This window comes from Panthera tigris, chromosome A3 (assembly GCF_018350195.1).
Source record: "Panthera tigris isolate Pti1 chromosome A3, P.tigris_Pti1_mat1.1, whole genome shotgun sequence".
NCBI lineage: Eukaryota > Metazoa > Chordata > Mammalia > Carnivora > Felidae > Panthera > Panthera tigris.
In genome coordinates this window covers 92,088,238-92,111,582 of record NC_056662.1, presented here as the reverse complement: position 1 = coordinate 92,111,582, position 23,345 = coordinate 92,088,238, and the positions used below count along the sequence as shown (strand labels likewise).

The following is a 23,345-nucleotide window of genomic DNA, read 5'->3' as shown; positions in this document are numbered from 1 at the left end:
ATTTTCTACTTTAGCAACTCTACTTGATATGAAACTTGGGACAATGTTTGCTATCTATAGCACACAATATACCATTTTAAAATACAGGTGAACATGCTGGTGCAGCATTGATTTTTTTCAAGATTTTAAGATCTATGTTTGTTGTATTATGTTGCCACCTAAGAGCATAGTCTGTAAGATGTAGAACTCTGCAAGCATAACCAGTAATGTCTCTGGATGCATTCAGAGAATGAAGTTTAATACAAAGCAGGACAGTTAAAATGTGCTTTATTGTATAAATTGTGTATATAGGCATTTCCATGTGTGGTACCCTGACATCTTACCATTGGACTATCAGTGTTCGTGGAACACTTGTGTATGGTGATTACATTTATATAATAAACATAGTTGTGCCATAAACATTCAATTTCCATGGCATTATAGACATGTTGACCAGCTTTATTCCCAGTAAATTTTCTTGACTTTTCCTGCTGAAGACAATCACTTGGGAAGGGGAGAGGTTTAACTTAACGTAGGTCTGACATGTGAACAAATGGAGAAAAATAAAAGCTCTGAGTGATAGAAAAGGAATAGACCTGCTACACTACTTAGCAGTAGAAGCAGAGATGCTGGAAAGTATTCATTCACCCGCTGCATACCTGCACTTGTTACAGAACATTTCTCAAGAGTTTCATCTTTTTTTTTCCAAAGGAAAATGTTTCATCCAAAAGATTCCAGTTTTTTCTTTTGGGAAACTCTGAGCATGGAGTGTTCTCCTTCGCTCAGGTGATCTGACTACGCTCAGGTGATCATTCAACAATTCACAGGACGTGGTGAGAGATGCCAGAGAGGGTTATAATATCTCTTATTGTGAGACATAGCCATATAATCCTTTTGAAAAGACCTTGTCAGACTACTCAGCAAGTCCACAGATCCAAGTGCAAACTATATATTCTTCCTGGAGAAGGCAGTAAAAGGCATTGGTATGCAAAAATGCTGAGCAAGCAGGAAACGCTGGAGGACTCCAGTAGGATATAAGATCATATGTCTTTTGGTGAGAAAAGGATCCTGGCTACTAGTGAGCATTAAAGATCTCAGGATACTTCTCCCAGGATGGGACTGTTAATCTATATGTTCTGGCAATATTCCAATTTAGGTAATTGTTTTCTGCCTTCCTAAATCTCTTTTTCCTTTCCATTTATATTGAAAATGTCTCACTTTCTGTCCTAAATGGATTACACTATTGCTCACCTAGAAGGGCATGTTATAAGAGAATAAATGTAAATTTGTGTAAAATGTCAAATAATGTGCAAGTTTGTAATACTATTATCTTGATCAGTACTATTGTTAATTTATATATAATTTTCTCCTAGAGTATTTTCTTATTCTTGGTTATTATTTTAGTTTATGGCCTTCTTTCAAATTTTCACATAATCTTATGGTATAATTCCCAATCTTATTTCCTAAGATAAATTCATTGTATCTTTAGTTATACTGTATCTCAATTTTAATAGTCTAAGTTTATTTATATCATACATAATAATGGCCGTGTTTTTAAGTACGTATCTGGAATTGGCAGACATTTTTTAATGTTCCCCCAAAAGGTCTGACCTTTTTTTAAAAAAATCAATCATCTACCCTTTCCCACTTTTCATTCATTTTTCAAATCAGCCTCCGGATAAGCCAAACAGCATCCCGTGAGATTTCTTAGTTTTGCCTGTCTGTATTTGTAACTTTAAGATAAGCTTAATATAAGAAATATATGAAACTGGTGACCAGCCTGTTAATACAATTTGAAAGACAAAGAGAACCCTCAGTCTCCTTAACCGGCTACTTGAAATTGTCTTCCTTACCTTAAGGTTTTATTAGTTTTTAAAATACAAAACCCCAGTGAGGTCAAATAAAACTGTTAACAACTGCATATTGTGGTAGGGTTAAGTAAATTCCCCATCCTTTTCTGAAAGCAATTGTAAGAGGGTGGCCAGGAAAGGTATAATGAGAATACAGGTACTTGAGAATAGGGAAGGGACAAAAGATAATTTAATGGGGTAAAAAAAACAAAACAACAACAACAACAAAAAAGACGGCCCAGAAAAATCTTCAGAATGATCAGAGATCTTCATCCTCTTTCATATGGGTCTGACTCAGTTTAAATTTTTATGCTTTACTCTATTTAAGTGGCCAGGCTCCCTCCTACATATAACCTATTGCAAATCTACTGAATATATTTTTATGTTCTTAGCAATATTTCCACATAGAACTAGACAATATAAAAATAGGTTGAACTTCCTTAAGTTGAGTGAAGGCTACGCCAGGCTTTTTTATTCTGCTAAAGCCTTTCTCTAACATAATCCTAAAATAGCCCTGCAAAATTGCTGATAGATCCGTGGGAGTTTAATGCATGTATTTGAAGGAAAAAAAATTAACCATGTACAGTGTACAAAGAACATTCTGATTGAAAGGTGCTATATAAATGAGAGATATTTTTTCTTATTCTGTTCACACTCAAAAAAAAATTTGTTGAAAACTGACCGTGGCATATGTCTATAGATAGAAGATATTGAAATTTTAATAAATGTGATTCATACTTGTGTAGGAGTATAGTCTGGGTTAAATATGATACCTCCATGAGCCTCTAATTTAACCAAGCAAAAAATAATAATATCAGAAAAAAACAAGCTTTGTTTGGAGATTTAGGGATGAGAACCTACTTCTAAAAGCTTACTAGATTGATATAGAGTTATAGAACTCAACTGAGTTCAGTTGAAAAAAAAAATCTTTAATTCCATCTGATGACTATAATCTTTTCCTGACTTAGCCTATGATATTCACATTATCCAGGATCCTAATATCCCCTGTAGGACAGAACAACTGTGTCAACAGGAAATGTCTGACAACTGAGTAGATTCAGTAGGGCATTTTTGGTTAGGTTGGCAGTAAGAATCAATAAGTTCTTATGGACTTGATCTCTCTAGAAACTTCCAAAGCCAATTAAATCAATAAAGCCTCAACTCTATGTATCCCGGGACTTAAATGGAATTTCTATTCCTAAATGGAGTGAGAAGGATTGTGCATGTATATGTGTACATGGTGTATTGCAGGGAAGAGATATGTCCGGTGAAAAGTATGTTCTATTCCAGACAACATGCCTCGTAATGCTAAAAACTGTAAATCAACAGAAGCAACCTATTTCACAAGGTGGGGCTAGTGCTTACCTATGAAAGGGGCACTGCCAAATAGGGGAAATCTTTGAGCAGTGATGGGAGTGTGTTATTTGTGGTTTCAGGACCACTGTAGCATCAGTTGTACATTAAGCTGATGGCAAACATTTCTTCAACTGAAAAATCCCTGAAGGATTTATTATAGCAGCTAACTTTTAACATTCATAAGAGGAAACAAACAAAAGATTAAAACAAACACACCTAGCATTTACACCAACTACATCTAGAGGAAGTCAACAGTGGAAGTATTTCCAGGATTTGGGCCATATCTCAGGTATTTTACCTTTAAATCTTTTATACCTGGAGTTATTTATGTCCAAGTTGTTTTGCAAACACAATCTGAAGGCCTTCACATTTGCATTCATTGGAAGAACGTGTTGCAAAGCCTCAAGGAAACCTGGCCTATAGACCTCACACTGCATCCTGGCACTCACTGGTCAGCGGAGTCTGTCATTCTAGCTTGCTTGTGGACTGCTAGGACACAAAGAGATAAGACTTACTGAAAGCGATGTGACACAACATGACACACCAGTCAAGAATTAAAACAAGATATTTTTAATTAAAATATCTAATTAAAAAATTAATTAAATTTTAAAAAATTTTAAAAAAAGATACAGCTCAGAGTTTTAAAAGTTTGCCTGTGGAAGGGAAATCTTTTAGATGTGTGTTAGAAAAAAATAAATAAATAAAAAGCTGAAGGGCCAATCCAAAACTGAAAGAGGAAAAAAATACAGTATCGATCCAAATGCTGCTTGCTGAGTCATAAGGAAATTGAAATTGCTCTAAGGAAAGAAAGGTAACCAGCAGGGCTGATGAAAACCCTGAGGAAAATGTTCGAAATGAGATCACTGTATCATTATCATTCTGTGTTGGCGAGCGCTTCAAGACTTCAAAAAGGATGGTGGGAACTGAGATTGTTCCTCAGTGAAAATGCATACAGATAAGTTTAAATTAACTTCTGAAGTGTTCGGTGCCCCTCAAAGGGATTTAATGCCTACACTTAGGATAGGTCTTGTAGGGATGGAGGGAGGTAATTGGGATTCTTTGGCAAGAGCATCATCCTGCTCTGGAAGGAATAATATCAAGTGCTTCTGTTTTGTTTCCATTAAGGGATGGGATGTCGAATGGTCCTGAGACCCTTTCCCACCTGCTCCTTTCACCCCAGATAAGTGAATTCTTGTGCAGGGTTTTTATTGATCACTCTGGTATTCTTCCAAATAATTTAAATGATTTCAATATAGGAATTTTGATATATAAAACATTTGTCCTAATGGGAAGTGGTATACTGAACTCTTAGTTTCTTACTCTCCAGGATTATGCAACGCGGCAGTCTTAAAGCATCTTTTATATGTTAAACAGCGTCATTGGATAATAACAGCTTACTCCCTTTTGTTTAAAGGTATAGCCTTTGTCTCATATTCAATCAATATCTATGTTCTAAGCATGTGTATTTCTGCCTAACATTCCTTTAAAATAGGAAAATATCTTAGGGATCTTCTTGATTCTCAAATACTTAGATCTTAACTCTTAGCAGTTATGGGAGGGAGCTCAAAATCATGAGAGTCAAGATACTCAATGAAAAGTTTAGCCAAAAAAAAAAACTGGGAAAACAAATATCTTCAAATTAGGACTAAGTTTGATAAAAGGTTAATACCTTCTGTGATAAAGTGATGAAGATGGACAAAAACTGGGTACGGAATATAAAATGTTACATTGGAAAAGACCTTTTTTAATTTTATGAACTGTATTCAAAATGACCACTGAGCTAGGTGACCATGCCCATCCCCTTCATCTTATGGTGCTGTTGGCATCAATACAATACGGGCCTTTGACTCACTCTTTTTTTACTACCAGTGAATATCCAAAAGTGGCTTCTGCAAAGAGGACCCTAATATGTAATTAGTCAGTCAATTAATATTTCTTGACTCCTTCCTCCATGAAGGTGGGTAGACGGTGAATATCAAGATGGACATGGTCCCTGCCCTCATAGAACTTATAATCTAAAGGTAAAGAAAGGATTTTAACACACACTGCTAAATAACTTCTTAAGACAACCAGTTTGCCAAGTACTACATGAGTATTGCTGGTGCTACAGCACAGTGTAGTGGGGTAACCTCAACCTTGGAATGAGGGTGGAGAATGTGTCAAGAACCCAGTAAAATGTTCTCCCACAAGACTATAAAGAACACAAGTAAGAATCAAGAGCTAGGGGGGATTATAAGCATCATCTGATACTGAAATCACTTCTTAAAAATCCCCAATAAATGGTTTTTAAATCTCTACATAAATAACTCCAGGGGTGAAAAAATGTTTACCTCCTGGGTATTTCATTCCATATTTGGCCAAAGTGAGAGCAACTTCTCTACATTCTGCCTTTTCATCTGTATCCCACCACTTTGAAAACAAATAGAATTAGTTTAATTTTTGTTCCATATGACCATATTAAAGTGCTATAAGAAGGCTATCATAATTTCCCCAAATTCTTATCCTCTTAGCAAAATTTCTTATTCACAATTTACTTAGAAATTCTAATCATCATCTTCTAAGTGGGATATAATATGTTTTGTTTCTTATACTAAAATGTGGTGAGTTAGTTTAGGGTAGGTGTGCCTAAATCTTAAGTCTTATAGATTTTTTTTAATCAGAGTGCGGGACTTAACATGTATTCTTATTAAATTTCATCTGATTAAATCTCACCTGATAGTCCAAGTAGGTGAAAACTTTTGGATCTCATTCAGTCACCCAGTGTATTTCAGGTACCTGAATGCTAGTGGTCTGTAATATATGATTACTTTACCTCCTACATCATCAGAATTGCTAAACATCGAATTGGTAATAAATATATAGGGAAAATTACTTTTTATTTGTCTCTATTTTTCTATTAATTTCTGGGAAGGGGGTGTTTTAGTTGCTTGTATATAGCTAATATCTATTGAACATTATTATTTGAAAAACTGTGGAATTTAGGCAAGGAAAAGAGAGAATCAAAGGTAAATAAATATAAAACTCTTTCACTTGCAAAGTACAGTGAAAACAATGTTAAATTTAGTGTTAGGAAGTTCAAGATTCATTTACCATATCTTACTACACTAGCCTCTGTCCTGGAGGTTACCTCTAACCTCTGAATGCTGATTTTCTGGTATGGAAATACACACTCACAATCAGATCTGTCTTACCATGACCTTGTGAGGACTGAATTATTATATGTAAGTACCTGGCTCTTAGTAGCTGCATTTTCTCTCTTCCCAGAAGTTTATAATAGCCTGTAGGAAATGGACAAGTTCACAAATAATTAAAGAATTTGAATGAATGTGGTAGGTAGGTGGGACATAGAAGTGTCCAGAGTGGGATGTGTTTAAGTCACCAGCTTTTGCCACCACTCTGGTGGCAAAAGTATGTAATTGGAGGGCAGAAAAATAGTCTGGAAGTGTGATCTGTTTTGGACTACACAAATGAATATACAGATGGTGCTATCCTTAACAAAGAGGCTTTCTGCAAACATAAGAATTCATTTTGCCAGCTAGGTGTCTTCATTTATTAAAGTTTCATTTCTCTCTTTTAGCTCCAATTCTCCTTTAATAATGTTTTTTTAATGTTTATTTTTATTTTTGAGAGATAGAGTTCACATGGGGGAAGGGCAGAGAGAGTGAGGGAGACACAGAATCGGAAACAGGCTCTAGGCTCTGAGCTGTCAGCACAAACCCTGACATGGGGTTTGAACTTGGGAATGACGAGATCATGACCTAGGCCAAAGTCGGATGCTTAACCAACTGAGCCACCCAGGTGCCCCTCCAATTCTCCTTCAAAGTCAACAAATATATGTGAATAAGATCCTTGTTTTCAGTCCTTAGACCGTTCAAACATGAGTCAACAGACTTCAGTTTAACAGAGAAATTGCATCTTCAGAACATTCTCTCAGGTTATCATTGCTTTATTATATATATTATATATATATATATATATATATATATATAATGTGCATATATAAAATATTACATATATAGTATTTACATATAATTTATATAAAATCCATCTTTATGCATGTATACATGTATACATATATATATATACATATATATATATACACACACACACACACACACACATATATATATATATATATAATATATTCCCCTTCTTCTCCTCAGATACAGCTTTTTTTTTCTCCTTTAGTCAGGAAGGTCATGCTGCTACTATCTATTGTTACCATGTCTGGTCCAGAGCAGTGATCTTCAGGATGACCTTTTCAGGACAATAGCATTTCTCAGCATTTGTTTCCCACCTGAGAACTGGCTTTCTCACTGCTTCCATGCACTTCCCTGAATAAAGTGCATAGTTCACAGCAATTTTAGTTAGAAGCGACATATAACAAGTGATCGCTAGATCCCCAAGAAAGCATTTTCTGAGTGCGACTATGAATTGCCATTTAATCCAAGCTTCCTCACCTCCCAAGGGCGAACTCTCACCTGAGAGGGCCCTGCTCCAGGAGTACAAACACCCAATGCCGCCACGCCTGACAAGCTGCAGAAGAGGCACCAAATGGCCCAAACATGCAGGAATTAGGAGGCAACAGGCCCATTTTTCTTGATTTTAATTTCATTGAAATAATGGACAAGGGCATGTCATTATTTATAGCAATGTGAAAATAAAAACCCCTACTTTTTTTCCGTAAATGCCCAACTAGGCAAGTGTCTGTACATGTGGATCAATATGAATATACTTGTACTTGTAAACATAGAAACAGCCTGAGAATCCTCAGAAGAAATATTCCAGCCAAAGAATGCCTCATTTGATGCACATTGCTTTGGCTGCTTTGGGCCCTAGACTGACCAGCGCAAGCCCATAGGATTTATTGATCTATTTCATATGTGTCTGTATTACTTCAGGTAAATGTCATTATATATTTAAGCATAGAGCAGATTTTCTTTTGAGTCATAAATTCAAAACCAGCATAATTCTTTAATCCTCATCCATGCTCTTGTTTGAAACTATAAATGTTAAATGCCTTTATTACTATTGATAACTTGGATTATTATGTTTTATTACAATTCCTTTTTAAAAGGAAAAGTGAAAGTAGGGAAGTACTTTTCTCAAATAAGCAAATGATTACCCCATCAGCCTGGCAGATTTCAATGCCTATGTCAAGTTTAAGGAACAGCAAAGGCCAACACAAATTTCTCAGGAAAAGGCAGAGATTGTGGCTGTTGAAAAGACTGCATTGACACTTGAGCTGAGAAAGCAACGTACTACAACAAATGGACTATCAGGAAGAGACTGAAACTGAATAAACAAGACCATTTTAATGGAGAAGTAGAATATAACTTCATGCTTCCTGGAGGTAAGTGACATGTAGCACAGATATGGGAAGAAAAATCACATCATTTAGTGGTGTGCAGGAAGACTTTTGATGATTCTAAAATACTTTTTAAAAGTTAGTCTTGGGCTAATGTTCCTGTACTTTATAGTTTCCTGCATTCTTGGAATTTTACAATATAAGAATATACAGAATATGTATTTAATGAAATCATTAAATTATTAATGATGGTAGGATTGAAAATGACCTTATTCCCCAAATAATACAATATGTCTGAATTTAGACAAATGGAAATCAATACCTAAAGAGGCAAAATGATTTGTCAAAAAGTACCTACCACTTAAATAGTCAGATCTTCCTATTTTGACCCTCAAAAAAACTATTTCCTCTGTAAAAACTGGGTCATTCACTTTCAAAGAGAAAGTGACTTGATTTGTTTCCTTTTTACTTGTTAGTATTTCTATATTATAATCAGACCTTTTATCTGTTCTTAATCTTATTACATCTTATATAAAGTCTATACTTAGTCTACATTCATTACCAAGTTGTTATCTCTTTCCTTCTGGTCCCTGATTCTTCCTTTTTAAAATCACAACGTTTTGTTTTTATATTTTGGTGTTTTTTTATTTATTTTGAGAAAGAGAAAGAGTGGGCACATGTGTGAGCTGGGGAGGGGCAGAGAGGGAGGGAAAGAGAGAATTCCAAGCAGACTCCACACCATCAGTATAGAGTCCAATGTGGGGCTCAATCCCATGAACCATCAGATCATGACCTGATCCAAAATCAAGAGTTGGATGCTTCATCAACTGAGCTACCCAGAAACAGCTGATCACAATATTTTAAATCTGGGGAAATATACTTACATTTCTGGAGCTCATAGAAAGAAGTTTTAAATCACTATTTAAATCACCCTTTTATCAATATGGCTTTGTTCTCTTCTGCTTTTTATACAAAAAATTAGTAAGAAAGGATAAAATAGAATTGAAATACAGGAAACTATAGCTGAGTCCTACTCTTGTGGGGGTTTCCTGTGGGATACATGTCTATGATGGTCTGACTTTCATATATTCATATGTTCCGCATTGCATTTATATGAACTTGCACTGTTGCTGTTTTTAACAAAATTTTACATTAGCTCTTTACCTATTTCCTTGGCTTTTATGAAAGTATGCCCTTTTAAACAACTTTTAACTGATTTCCTTTAATTCAATCGTATTACATTGATCTCTAATAAATAAATAAGCACATATTTTAGGTATTACAAGAACAGACTAGCAAAATGTTCCCACAATGAGGAAACATGTGACATTTGAGGATAAAATTACAAAAAGACAAAATGTCAATGAGCAATTGGGAAGATTCCTTCAGCAATGCATCAGAGTGCTGCCTTAGATAATTCTTGGCACTATGAGCATATCCTAAATTTTTATCAAGTATAATTTTTACATAACTACTGAAAGACCATTAATAATGACTTATCTGAATAAAAAAAGAAAATGGCAATTGATATCCATACAATTCTGTCAGGACTCCTTTTCTCTTCAGTAGGTAAGATGGCTTAGTCCTTACAGCAAACAATTCCTCTAGTGACAAGTATTGAGTAATGTATCAACATTTTGCTTCATAAACTAAACACTGATTGTCAGCTGGAAATTTCCAATAACAGGGAAATTGTGCTGGTCAGAAGACGTGGATGTCTGTCACCTTAAAGATTATTTTTATTATTTCAGTTTTATATCTATTTCTTGAGTTGCTGAAACCTTGGTTTCTTGATAATTTAATTCACATGAGCCAATAATTTAAGTCCTCAAATCCCTGGGATACTTAATAGTTCATTTTCAGAATTTCAAAACTTTGGTTTTCTTCATACAGCTGTCTTAGAAACCAGTTTGAAGCTCTTCTCTAGCAAAAGACTGTATTGTCTTCAAACCCAGCCCATAAAAAAACTAACTGCTGTTGAACTTATATTTAAAACATAACTGTACATATTTTTCAAAGCAATTTTTTATATTGTCATCTTAATTGTAGTTCATACAAAAAAACATAAAGCAGGAAGGGCTGAAAAGCATTATCTTCAACTTCGTGAGGAAGTGAAGGGTATGGGTTGAATGTAAGGACGTTGGACTTAAAAGACTGAGACAGAATCCCAGCTTTGTCACTTGTTAACTGTTTCTTTAAGTTATTTACACTCTTCTCCCTCAGTTCCCCAGTTATAAAAGAGAAATAACATTACCACCTACTCATAGGGTTGTTCTGAGCAATACCTGTAAACACATTGAATACACCTCAGTACATATTAGACACTCAATAAATGGTAATTGTTATTTATATTAAAGTATTGCCCCTTAATGGAAAAATGAGACACAGAGAAGTTCCAACGATGTGCAAAAAGCCAAGAGACATGGCTAGTGACAAAGTTGGATTTAGAACTCACTGTCTTCCAACTCATATGCCCATATGCTATATCCTTTGCATTTCCCTAATATATGGTAGTGTATGATTAAGTGCAAAATATATAGACAATAAAAAGTATCATGAAATGCATATGGTCAATCATATATGCCATGTTTTCTGCCTTTGCAAACTGGTAATTCTAAATTTAAAAAAAAATTTAATGTTAATTTTTGAGAGAGAGACAGAGAGAGAGAGACAGAGAGAGAGAGCATGAGTAGGGGAGGGGCAGAGAGAGAGGGAGACACAGAATCTGAAGCAGGCTCCAGGCTCTGAGCTGTCTGCACAGAGCCTGATAGGTGCTCCACTCGTGAACTGCCAGCTCCTACTCGTGAATTGCAATACCATGACCTGAACCGAAGTCAGTTGCCCAACTGACTGAGCCACCCAAGCACCCATATAAATTTCTGCTGGGAGTTTTCAAACTTGCAGAAGCTACTCACTGGATACAAATATTTTTTATGAATATATTAATATGACATATGAATCTATAATATATTTTATATGATAATATACAGATAACGTTTGTAAATACATGTATTTCAAACAAAAGGGGTAGAAACAATTTTTTATACTAGGACAGTATAAAATTTATTTTGTTAACAAGATGAAATATTTTTGCTATGAATTTTTTGTCATAATATTTTTATAACAGAAGAAATGCATGTTTATTTTTGAATGACCAATTCTTACCTCTTTTATTAGTGCATAGATTTTATTTCAGCCATATATATATATACATATATATGTATATGTATGTAAATATATATATGTATGTGTGTGTATATATATATGCACACATACATGTATATATACCTAATATTTTTATTTTATATCTTTAGTTTATATTTTATAAAAACACTAAGCAAATATATAGCACATTTAGCTTAATAATACTACAGGGAGGGGCACCTGGGGGCTCAGTGAGTTAAGCCTAGTACTTTGGCTCAGGTCATGATTTCACAGTTCATGAGTTCCAGCCCCGCACTGGGCTCTGTGCTGACAGCTCAGAGCCTGGAGCCTGCTTTGATTCTCTATCTCCCTCTCTCTCTGCCCCAACCCTGCTTGCACTCTGTCTCTCTGTGTCTCTGTCTCTGTCTCTCTCTCTCAAAATAAATAAAGATTAGAAAAAATAAACAGGGGCGCCTGGGTGGCTCAGTTGATTAAACGTCAGTCTTTGACTCAGGTCATGATTTCACGGCTGGTGAGTTCAAGCCCTGCGTTGGGCTCTGTGCTGACAGCTCAGAGCCTGGAGCCTGCTTCGGATTCTGTGTCTCCCTCTCTCTCTGCCTCTCCCCACTCACATTCTGACTGACTCTCTCTCAAAAATAAATAAACATTTAAAAAAAGTTAAAAATAAATAATTAAATAAATAAAATATATTTAAAAAATAGTACAGAATATTTTCAAATAATTTGGTATATGTTGTTTTTAATGATAATAAATATTTTATTGATAAATAAGCCATAATTTATTTTAAGGATTAACATATTAAACATTTAGGTTGTTTCCTGTTTTGTTTTTTTCTAATAGGACACCTGCAGACAAATTTCACAAGACAAAAATTAACCCTGAAATAGAAATTTCTAGAAATAAAATTTCCAAGATAAAGTCTAGGCATATTGATAATGCTTTTGATATGTGTGCCCTAATATTTCTTAGTAATAGATGTGCCTATTTAGATATTTACATTTAATATAGATAAGAGACTTAGCCAGCATTTCAACCAATAGGGATATTGTATCTAACATAATATTACTTGAAAACATATAAATTACTTTTTTAAAACCTCATTTTTTTCTGGATGTATTTCTTTGATTACCAGAGTGATTGGGTGATTACCAGAGTGATCATTTGTAGTTCTATGAATTGTTCCTTTCACTTTCCCACTTTCGGATATTCCTGATTAGACTTTATCCGAATAAGTTGTCCTATTGTCACTTACCCTCCAACAGCCGAATTTCCTGTATCTTGAGGCACCATGTCCCACGGGGCCCTATTATGAATCTCCCACAGACCCACACGGACCCACACTGACCAAATGTGCAACAGAAGGATGATTTCTCATCTTCCAAATTAATGTTCTCAGATCTACTTTCTAGGCTCATCTGCATTCCGTTTTCAGAAAATGTTTTTAACAGTTCGGCATGGTGATATCATCATTTGCTAGTTTTTATTTTAAGGTCGATTAAAATTTATCTGACTTTTTAATGTGCTTTTGGTGTGCTCGTTAAACTCAGTGTGGAGGGCAAAAAGAGGCTGGTGTAAGTGAAGTGCATCTTCTCCAGCAGTAACTTGTTCCCAGAATGTGTTTGTAACTCTGTTTTGATTTTAAAGAAAACTTTATGAAGTATTTGATGTGATTCTCCTTTTGTCAAATAAGAGAAAATTTTAGAGCAAACATTGCCTTTTATAATGAAGTAGAAAATCTATAAAATTTTAAAAGCTTTGGCTCTGTCATTTAAGGGGACAAAATGTTTTGTTGTGGAATAGTCTAAATCCTAAGGGGAAATTGATCTCATGGAGCAGGAGTTAGCATTAAAGGGCTGTCAATGAGCATAAGGCAGGGCATTCATAAATATCAATCTTTGTCCTTGACATGGGTCAGTAACCGTCTCCAGTTATTTCAGCAATGATGTCCACTGCCTTAACAACTGATGACCTACAAGGGCTCCCTGATCCTGTGCCTGTTCCCTCTTTTCCTCCTCTCTTTTTGTTCACTTTGTTCCTGATGACTCCTCAGTCAAGCCTCTCAGGCTTCTGACCAAAAGGCGTTTGTTCTAATAATTCCCTCTGCCCAGAATGCTCTACTTCCAGATATCCACTTGGCTGATCTTTCTTCTCTTTCAAACCTTGGTCAAATGTCACCATCTCAATGCATCCTAGCTGGGCCATTTTATTTATTACTGAAGTTTGCCTGCTCTGTCCACCAGACTCTATCTTCCTTACTCTAATCTGGTGTTTCTTTCTCTTTTTTTAAATAATACTTATCAACTTTAAAAATGTTACATAATTCGGGGGCGCCTGGGTGGCTCAGTCGGTTAAGCGTCTGACTTGAGCTCAGGTCACGATCTCGCGGTCTGTGAGTTCGAGACCCAGGTCGGGCTCTGGGCTGATGGCTCAGAGCCTGGAGCCTGCTTCCGATTCTGTGTCTCTCTCTCTCTCTGCCCCTCCCCCGTTCATGCTCTGTCTCTCTCTGTCTCAAAAATAAATAAAGGTTAAAAAAAAAAATTTAAAAAAAATGTTACATAATTCCTATGTAAAATAAGCTGTGTAAATAAACTATAATTATTTTTGATGGTCTTTCACTTTCTTCTAGAATTTCACTTCCATTAGGGCAGAGATCTTTTCTTCTGTTTTGCACACTGGCGTGTCTCAAATGCCCTGACTAGCAACTGCCATATAGTAGGTGCTCAATAAATATTAAAAAAATAGAGAGAGACATCTTAAAGTAGGGAGTCTAGAGCAGGCTCAGTAGCTCAGCATTTGTTATCAGGTACCCAGGCAGTGGCGTGCTGGATATTTAGTGATTGGTAGTTTCAATACAGCTATGGTGGGAATATTTACACCATTAAAATTGGCAAACAAAACAAATGAAAACTTTCTTTTCTTCCCCTCAGAGAGTGGGTTATCAGCACGCGTCTGAACCCAGGTCATCCATTCTTTTGTTTCTACCATGCTCATTGACTAGGATGTTAGTCACTGTGCTTGTTACTTTGTGACTGAAAGGTGACTGCCACTTCGGCAGTATCATGACTCATTTTAGAGATTTATGTGTTTGTTGAGGGAAAGTGAAGCAAACTCTCAGCATGACTAGCTCTTTCATCAGACAGCCAAAGCTCTCTCTGAAGGCTCCTAAAAGATTAGTGCTAACTTTTCATTGGCCCATATTTGTCACAGGATCATCTATTACCTGCACAGGAGATTGAGAAAGTAAATGTCTGGCAATGGGAAGTATTCTACCACTCTTGCCTTCATGTGATCATAACTCATCTCCTGAGATTGTAATTGTATCCGTGAACATAATCAAGAATTAGCTCTAGGAAAGAAGTGGAGTAGGAAGCCTGTAAGATTGCCAACTCAGAGTGGTTACTACTATAGGCAGACCATGATGAAGGATTTTCTTAAGTACTGAACTCTTTAAGAGAAAGGCAAATGAGCATCTGAAACTTTGAGGAGAGGCAGATGGAGAAAACTTTTCAACAATATTCACAACTGGGAGGGAAAGGCAACTTGATTTTGTGGCATTGAGAAAACACATTCCCTTAGATTCCATGTATAGTAGGTTAGCAGCATGTAGGATCATCTATAATACTGCAATTGTATTTGTCCTTGAACAACACCAACATAGTTGTGTGTGTGTGTGTGTGGGGGGGGGGGTTGTTGTTTTCTTTGCCCTCTGGAAAATGGCTTCATCTTTGATTTATCCTAACACTTTTTTGAGGTATCACATACCTAAATTTTAAAAGGGTTTAAAGTACTACTTTCAAGATCTTTCGTCTTTAGAATTAACACATTTTTTTCTGTGCCCAAGTATTTGCCATTTAGCCTATTTTAAATATTACTGTAGAGAGGTCACTTTTAAGTACATGTTCTGGGTAGCATTTCATAGACAAATTGTCCACAGCTGAACAGTGTTCCCATTCAAAGACCACTTTAATATCCAAAGGGCAAGGACCAGTGTTTGGTTTGTCCTAGAAAAAAATCAGCGAGAAAGCAATTGAGTTCTATTTAGATGGTGACAGGTGCTCTCAACAATTTGGATGTTGAAATAAAGGCAGACTTGTATATATAAAAAAAAAAAAAACAATCTAGGAGACTGAGAGCCTATCTCAATTCAATCAGTTCTGTTGATTATATTTCTTGAACATCTCTTGAATCAATTTTTTACCTCTCCTTCTTCACCACAACTATATTAGTGACAATAGCTCCTCCCCAACGAATCCTCCACACTGTGCCCAACCTTATCTCTCTAACACCAAATTTTATTACACCCAAGTTCTGCTACACACAAAACAAAACTGAAAAATCTTTAGCGTTTCCCAAGATAAAGCCTAGATTTTTCAGCATAGCATAAAGCTTTCAATAGACAGGTACAAGTTATGAATGAATCTTACGTCATCTCTTACTATTCAGCTTGCTCTAAGACACAGAATCCCATCTTTTTCTGAGAATAAACCATACTCATGCTCATTTTTGCATACATTGTTTCTCCTAATATCAAGATCTTCCCGTCTGAAAAAAAAAGCTCTTTTTAATTAATTTCCAGCTTCCTCATTCATATGTTCTCAAGCCTACCATCCCTTCCACGGAGCTGTTTTCCACATCTCTTTTTGTAATAACATTTAAGGCAAATTTGGTCATGAATTGTATTATATTATTTACATTTATTTGTTTGGGTATCAGTATCTCCCATCTCACTCTGAATTATCTGACCAAAGGGTTAAGGGTACTGTTTCATTTTTGCATGTTTCAGGGCAAAGAAAGTTGAGTCTTATTGGATGAATGGATTAAATAATATTTATTACAAATTACCTGTTTCACCAGAAAAAATAGCTTTTTTTTTCCAAAAGAGAGCTCATAAGCAAACACTAATTTAATAAATAATAACATGAGAGTATACAATTGCATCCTAAATGATGCAGACTAAACTCACTAAAAATATTCAGAAAAGGAAGTAAATGAAATCTGATGTGATTATTATTAAAAGTTCCTGATGAGGACTGGGGCATCACTTGGATCTTAACATAAAAGTCAATTTTGTGTAGTCTAGGACAAAAGGACAAGAAACAATGCCAAAAGGTGGAGATGACTCTGAGAATGGAACGAACCAATAATTATAGCAGGAGCTTAGGTTGAATGGTGCTTCCAGTTTATTCTGGGTCGTAGTAAGAGAAACGATCTGATAGAAAATGTGTTACGGAAGGCTGTTAAGTTTGGAATTGGAAGACTGGCGTTGGAATCCAATAACTGCTTACTCATGTATGACCTTCAGTAAGTTGTGATGATAGCATTAAAAAATGCAGGTGAAATTCTCTAGCATAACAGGTAGTAGATAGTAAATGTTCAAAATTAGTAGTTTACTGTGAATAGGATTTAGAAGAAATGAAGCTTCCTTAGAACTTTCATGCACAGGCAACATAATTCAACTTTAAGTAAAAGTGAGTTATGTTATATCTCCACAGTCATACTCCACTTTTGGTTGCAATCCTAGAGATTGTTTTGTAAATGATTAGCAAATAGGGTCAAAATTATAGTGTAATTCAGGATCAAATTTACCACATCGCAGGGAGATAACATCACTTCAGGAAAATGCTCTTAGGAAAACACAAGGTGTCAAATAAACAAATTAACTAAATAAGCATGCAAGTTTCCTTAGCAGAGTACACATCTAGAATTTGAAAGAGCTTGAAGGTCATCAACTCTGACTCTGCCAAATTGTTGGTAAGAGAACTGATCCCTGGGGAGATTAAGCAACAACCTAAAGCTGCAGTTCGTTTAGCAGGATGACTTCTAGAACATGGCTTCTCAATCTCCATGATCTCTAAACCAGTACTTCCTTCCCACAGGGTCTAGGTGGGAAACTATCAGCAACTGTAAAATCAAGCCCTGTATCTCTGTCTTTAGATCTTTTAGGTAACCCACTTGTGCTCAGTACAAACCCATTTTTAAGGCATGAAGAGATGCCCAGACAAAAACTCAAATTACATTTGCAGCAAAACCCCTGCTATTTCAGTACATTAGCTACAGATTCAATAAAGGTAAAGTGGTTGTTAAGCTTTTCAGCTTGAATGGCATCATTTTTTTTATTGCACTTGGAAGAAAAATGTGGTGGCACCCACCCAAAATCATAAACCGGAGCATCTAACAAAAGATGCTGTGAGCCTTGAGCTCCATTATAATTTCAGATTTGGTGTGCTTCCCACTCTGTAAATCACCTGAAATTTACAGCTGCACCTGCAAACCCAAGCACGAGGCTGAACTCTTAGATAAATAGAATTGCTCACAGTGTTCCTTGAATGTGCACTGTTAGCAAAACTGGGCCCTCAGCCCAAGTGGGGCTCCAGACTTACCCAAACTGGCTGCTTCTACTTAGTCAAAATCAATTGGAGCTTTGGGGATTAAATATATTTATAAACAATGTCAATCTTTTAGATGTCTCAAGAGAGTCCCCAATAAGAAATGGAAAATTAAATTGTTATGCCATAAATCTTAGTTGTGATATTTGATCCATTTCTAGATTTCTCTGGCTTTTCCATTACCCCTATCCTTATTAGGGATGGACAAATTTAATTTTTAGAACCACTTAAGCATTAACAGAATCTATTGAGAAAGATATGCATATAATATTGGAGTCGGTGCTATGACTCCATGTGCACATTTACATGTGTGTGCACACACACACACATCTGATAACATGTAACATGGGTCCTACTCTTCAGATGAACAGAGGGAGGGAGAGGAAAATGACACTTGTTAAGTGCCTGCTATGTACAGTGTATTTAGTATATAATGGAGAAATAGATATAACTTCCATTTCCTCCTCTGTGAGGTGAGCATAGCATAATGTACATAGATGTTGAATCACTGTTGTACACGAAAAACTAATATAACATATGTGTTGAGTACATGCAAATTTAAAAATTAAAAATTAAAATAAGGCAAAATTAGATAAAACTAAAATTATGATCTAAATAATAACCAAACCACAAAGAAATGTAGCATTTAATCCTTGTAGTAATTGTGAATCTTAGTTATTGTCATCTTCAACTATAAAATGACAAAACTGAGGATTAGAGTTATGCATGAGTTTGCTCAACATTACTCAATTAGTAATGCTACCAATATTTGAATCTACTTATTTTAGATCCTGATCTGTGATTGATCCTTGCTGTCATCTTCTGATCTTATCCAATGTACAACTCCTTGATTTTCACTACGTTTCTATTAAATGTATCTCTTTATGGAGCATATGGACCAGTCAGTAGGTCTTGGAGAGGTGGATACGATGTGAATGGCTGTAAAGGAGTTAAAGATATGGTATGAGAGTGCAAATGGGATAAAAGGCTTTGGGTAGCACAAAAAACCTTGTTTGGCTAGAATAATGTGTTTAACTTGAAGACCCCTAAGAGAGAAAGTTGGAATTTTGAAATTAGATTGAGAAGGATCTAAAATGGTGGAGAGTTCAAAATTCAAGGAATAATAATTGATCATCCATTACTACCAAGTGATTGTCCCCATGAGCATGAGGACATAGTTCTCTCCACCATCATCCATAGCTGTGCTCCAGGAGTCAACTCCTGTCACTGCCCTCCACCAATCACTTTCCTTCTCATGTGGAGAAGAAGGCAAAATACACTTATAAATCAGTTCTTTGTATGACAAGAATATATCATTAGCATTTCTTTTTTTTTTTTTTCCTTTTTGGTATATTATTTTGAACTTCTAAGGCATTGCTGAACATTAGTTTAAATACTGTGAAACAACCAAAATTTTAAGATACAGTCTCAAATACAAGGAGATTATAACTTACTTGCAAACATTTGTTAATAAGGTATTTTGGTTTGGTCTAAAATGTAAGAAACTTTCTTTAAACTTATTTGCTAAGGAAGAATTGGATAGGGATTACTGATCAGCATGATTATTTTTCATTAACCTATGATTCCTTTTTAAAAGTCACCTTCTATAGAAGTATGATTAGCAATATATTTATTTTATGAAGTTTTATTACCATCATTATTCTTAGAAATGCATAGAATTTATTTGGAATATCAGTTTGGAATATCAACCTGATAAAATATGTCCATTTGTAATTATCCAGAATACATATTATTAGTTTTGAGCAAGAAGTTACTCTAGTTGAGGGTGTTTTTTTTGTTTTCCATGGTACCTGGACCAGGATAAATAGAAGGGAGTAAGGGAGCTAGGGCCCAAACTTTAAGGAAGTCTTCAGCAGGTTGGCAGAAGTGTGGGGTCAGCCCCTGAGAGTTAGTGCCTCCTTAACTCTTGTCTGTCCCCTGGTGCCTCACTCACATCACCCCAGTCTCTGCAATAGCTCTTTTGGAATTATTTCCCTGCTTTATCAGCTTTCTTCCAGATTTCCAGTGCTTTCCCATGATGACTAGCTTCTGAGATGTCCTTTCTCACTAGAACCCTGAACCTCAATCATATGTAGGAGTTTCCCTCTCTCTTATTTCCATTTCGAATCTCCACTTGTTTCTACACCATTCATGGGGAGAACACTGTCACATAGACAATTTTATAAAGAGCCATTTCATTTTTGAGATAAAAAAGACTAAAAGAATTTGATGTTAGCTCCCCAGGTAGTACTTGCATCTTATCGAAAACTACCAGAATGCTAAGGAATGTATTTTTCGTGTCTTCAATATCCCCTCCATCTTCGTGCATTTGCTCACAGGACCTGATCCCACTGTCCACCTACGGCCTGCAGCTGAGGCCTGCCTCCTGGGAGGATTCTTCCTCAGAGGTCCGTGGGGAGCTGCCACTCACACTCCAGACTGCATCAGACCCTGCTCTGTTTCTCGTTTGTTCTACACACTTTCACTGTCTTACTTACTGTTGTTTTTCAATTGTGTTGTACGCATTGGTTTCATTACTATGATTGTAGCTTAGTTTTTTCTAGTCAAGTTTCCTACATTCAGACTTTTTTTTTTATATCACAAAGCACTAATTCTCTGACATCAAAACAGACTGAAATATGGTAAAGAAAGCGATAGATTTGGGGCACAGGATTCTCACTTGCACCACCAAAACGAATTCACATTTGCAACCCCACCATACACCTACCTCTTCCTAAAGCAAGCCCTGTCAGCATGCTTTTCCTTCCTTCTGATTACTGCCTCCTGATGGGAAACAAAAGAATCTTATTATTGTTTCTCAAAATGAAGTGAACATACTCTGTTTCAAAAAAAAAAAAAATGACCCAGTAACCTCTAAGCTGAAATCAACTACACAATGTGTATCAGTTTGGTAGCATTATACCGTTTTTCTTCATTAAAACCTCTATGCAACAATGATCCATCACTAAGTAAGATAGTCTATGACTTTGGACTTGGGGATTAGGAGATGTTATAATCAAATAGTCTTTTTTTTTCCTAAAACAATTTAACCCTCCTTCTCAAAACAAATGATGGTAACATACTTTTACCATGAAACTCTGACTCTAACCCACATTGTTGGAAATGATACATTGTCTGTTTGCTTGCTTCTTTACTAAACTTCAGTAAGAAACTAAATTATATATGGGCACCTGGGTGGCTCAGTCTGTTAAGCATCAGGCTCTTGATAGTGAGATTGAGGCCCACGTCTGGCTTTGTGGCTTTGCACTGTCAGCCCTGAGCCTGTTTGAACTTCCCTCTCTCTCTGCCCCTCCCCCACTCATTCTCTAAATAAATAAATAAATAAATAAATAAAACTAAATTATATAGTACTAGATAAAGAAAATAGTTTAACTTTCGCTGACATAGATAAGGGAACACAAAAATGAGGAGAGATTATGTAGTTCCCAAAAAACAGAAAAAGTGATTTTTTTTCCAGTAAATATCAATAAAGAAATTATTGTGGGTGTTTTAAAGCATGGGTTTTGGAGACAGAAAGACTTAGTATTGATACTGTTTTAAGTTTTCATAATGGATAATTTTGAACATGTACAAAAATAGTTTTGTGTGATAAATTCCCCTTTATCTGCCATCTGAACTCGGCTACCATCAGTCCCGGCCATTCCTGGCCCAGCCTCACTCCCATCCAAACTTCCTCCTCCAAATTAACTTTAATAACTCTCAGAAGTCATGTCATTTCATCTGTTAATATTTTACTGTGTAATTCCAAAATGAGAACTCATTTTATCTACATAATCAAAATATTGTCAGATGTAAAATTTATAAAGTATTATTATCACCAAATATCCAGTCATTGAAATTTCCAGTTGTTCATTAATAAGCACTGGGCTTCAGGCTCCACTTTTCCAGATACTTCTGTATGATCTTACTCTCCATTTCTGAAAATGAAGTTAAAAGCCTTACCTGAAAGGTATATATATATATATAAATATATAATATATAATAATATTATATATTATATATAGTATATATTATTATATATTATATATTATATATAATAATATTATATATAGTATATATTATTATATATTATATATAGTATATATAATAATATACTATATTATATATAGTATATATTATTATATATTATATATTATATATTATATATATAATATTATATATATATATATTATAAGGAATTTTAGATGCTTTTGGAATGCATGTTAAATCTAAGCCATCCACAAGTTTTCAAAGCCAAATATAAAAACCCAAGTCTGGAAAATGTACAAATCACACTCCAACAATCTTCTGATTCCACCTTTTTTTCCTCTTTTCTTCCTTCCCTGGCTTCTAGATTGTGTTTTTACTTTATGTAGAGTCACAGGACTGTGGTTGCACCCAGACCCATTTTCTCACTTTGCTTCTTCCTCACTTAAATGTATCTATTTGTGTCTAAAAGAAAATGGCTATCACCTGTCTGTCACTTGGAAATGGATACCAAAAAAAAGACCACACTATGTTGTTGACGTTATTGATGAAGAAAAACAAAAACAGTGGCGATGCGTAAACTTACTTATTTCAGAGCATCACTTTGAGACGATGGGTCAATTTTTAAGCAACAGAAATTTCTCTGTGCATCTGAATCCACAGAGGGAAAAGCCAATTCCAACTATATATTTATAAAATTAGCTAGTCTCCCCTAAGGTAGATAGAAGGTTAATTCCTCTTACAAAATTTTCCTTACTTATATATCATTTCAAATGGAATATGGCAAGGAGAGGTATTAAATGTATTGGCATAAATTGCCACATTGCAGCTAAAGTCCAAATAAAGTTTTAATGATAAATAATGCTTAATTGCTGATAAGAAATGTCTAAAGTTTGCCTCCTATGAACAGCGTATGTATGAGCCCCATTTTCCCACAGTCTCACTATCAGTTTTAAGTTTTGCTTCTGTGAAATGTGAAAATAATATGTCTTAAGGTTTATATTATGGTCGAATATTTGATATTTTATTACCTATTTTTAGTATGTCTTTTATGAATGTTTACATACTTCTTACCTTTTTTTGGAGCATATGCCTTTTTATATTGAATGTTTTTATCATCTGCCCACAGTACAGTTTTCACCTCCCTTTGTCCAGGTTGCCAGACTGACTCTGAACCTCCTGAATTTTTTTTACTGACATTGTGTGTCTTGAATAGTAATAACTGCATAGCATTTAAAAGTTGAGGATTTTAAAGTATTTCATAGTTAATGAATTCCCATCCGACCCCAGTGTTACAAAGGCCTTTTAAAGACA

General features: G+C 35.4%; 1 protein-coding gene and 1 long non-coding RNA gene across 2 annotated transcripts in view; one reads left to right on the top strand and one right to left on the bottom strand.

Moving 5' to 3' along the window:
* The window catches only part of LRRTM4 (leucine rich repeat transmembrane neuronal 4), a 699,335-nt gene that overhangs the window by 599,805 nt on the left and 76,185 nt on the right, over positions 1-23,345 (top strand). The gene's annotated exons all lie outside the window — the stretch shown is intronic.
* The window catches only part of LOC122237362, a 29,577-nt gene that overhangs the window by 841 nt on the left and 5,391 nt on the right, over positions 1-23,345 (bottom strand). Inside the window, exon 2 of the long non-coding RNA XR_006215832.1 lies at positions 20,773-20,828. This is a non-coding gene — a long non-coding RNA (uncharacterized LOC122237362). The remainder of the gene's footprint in view (positions 1-20,772; positions 20,829-23,345) is intronic.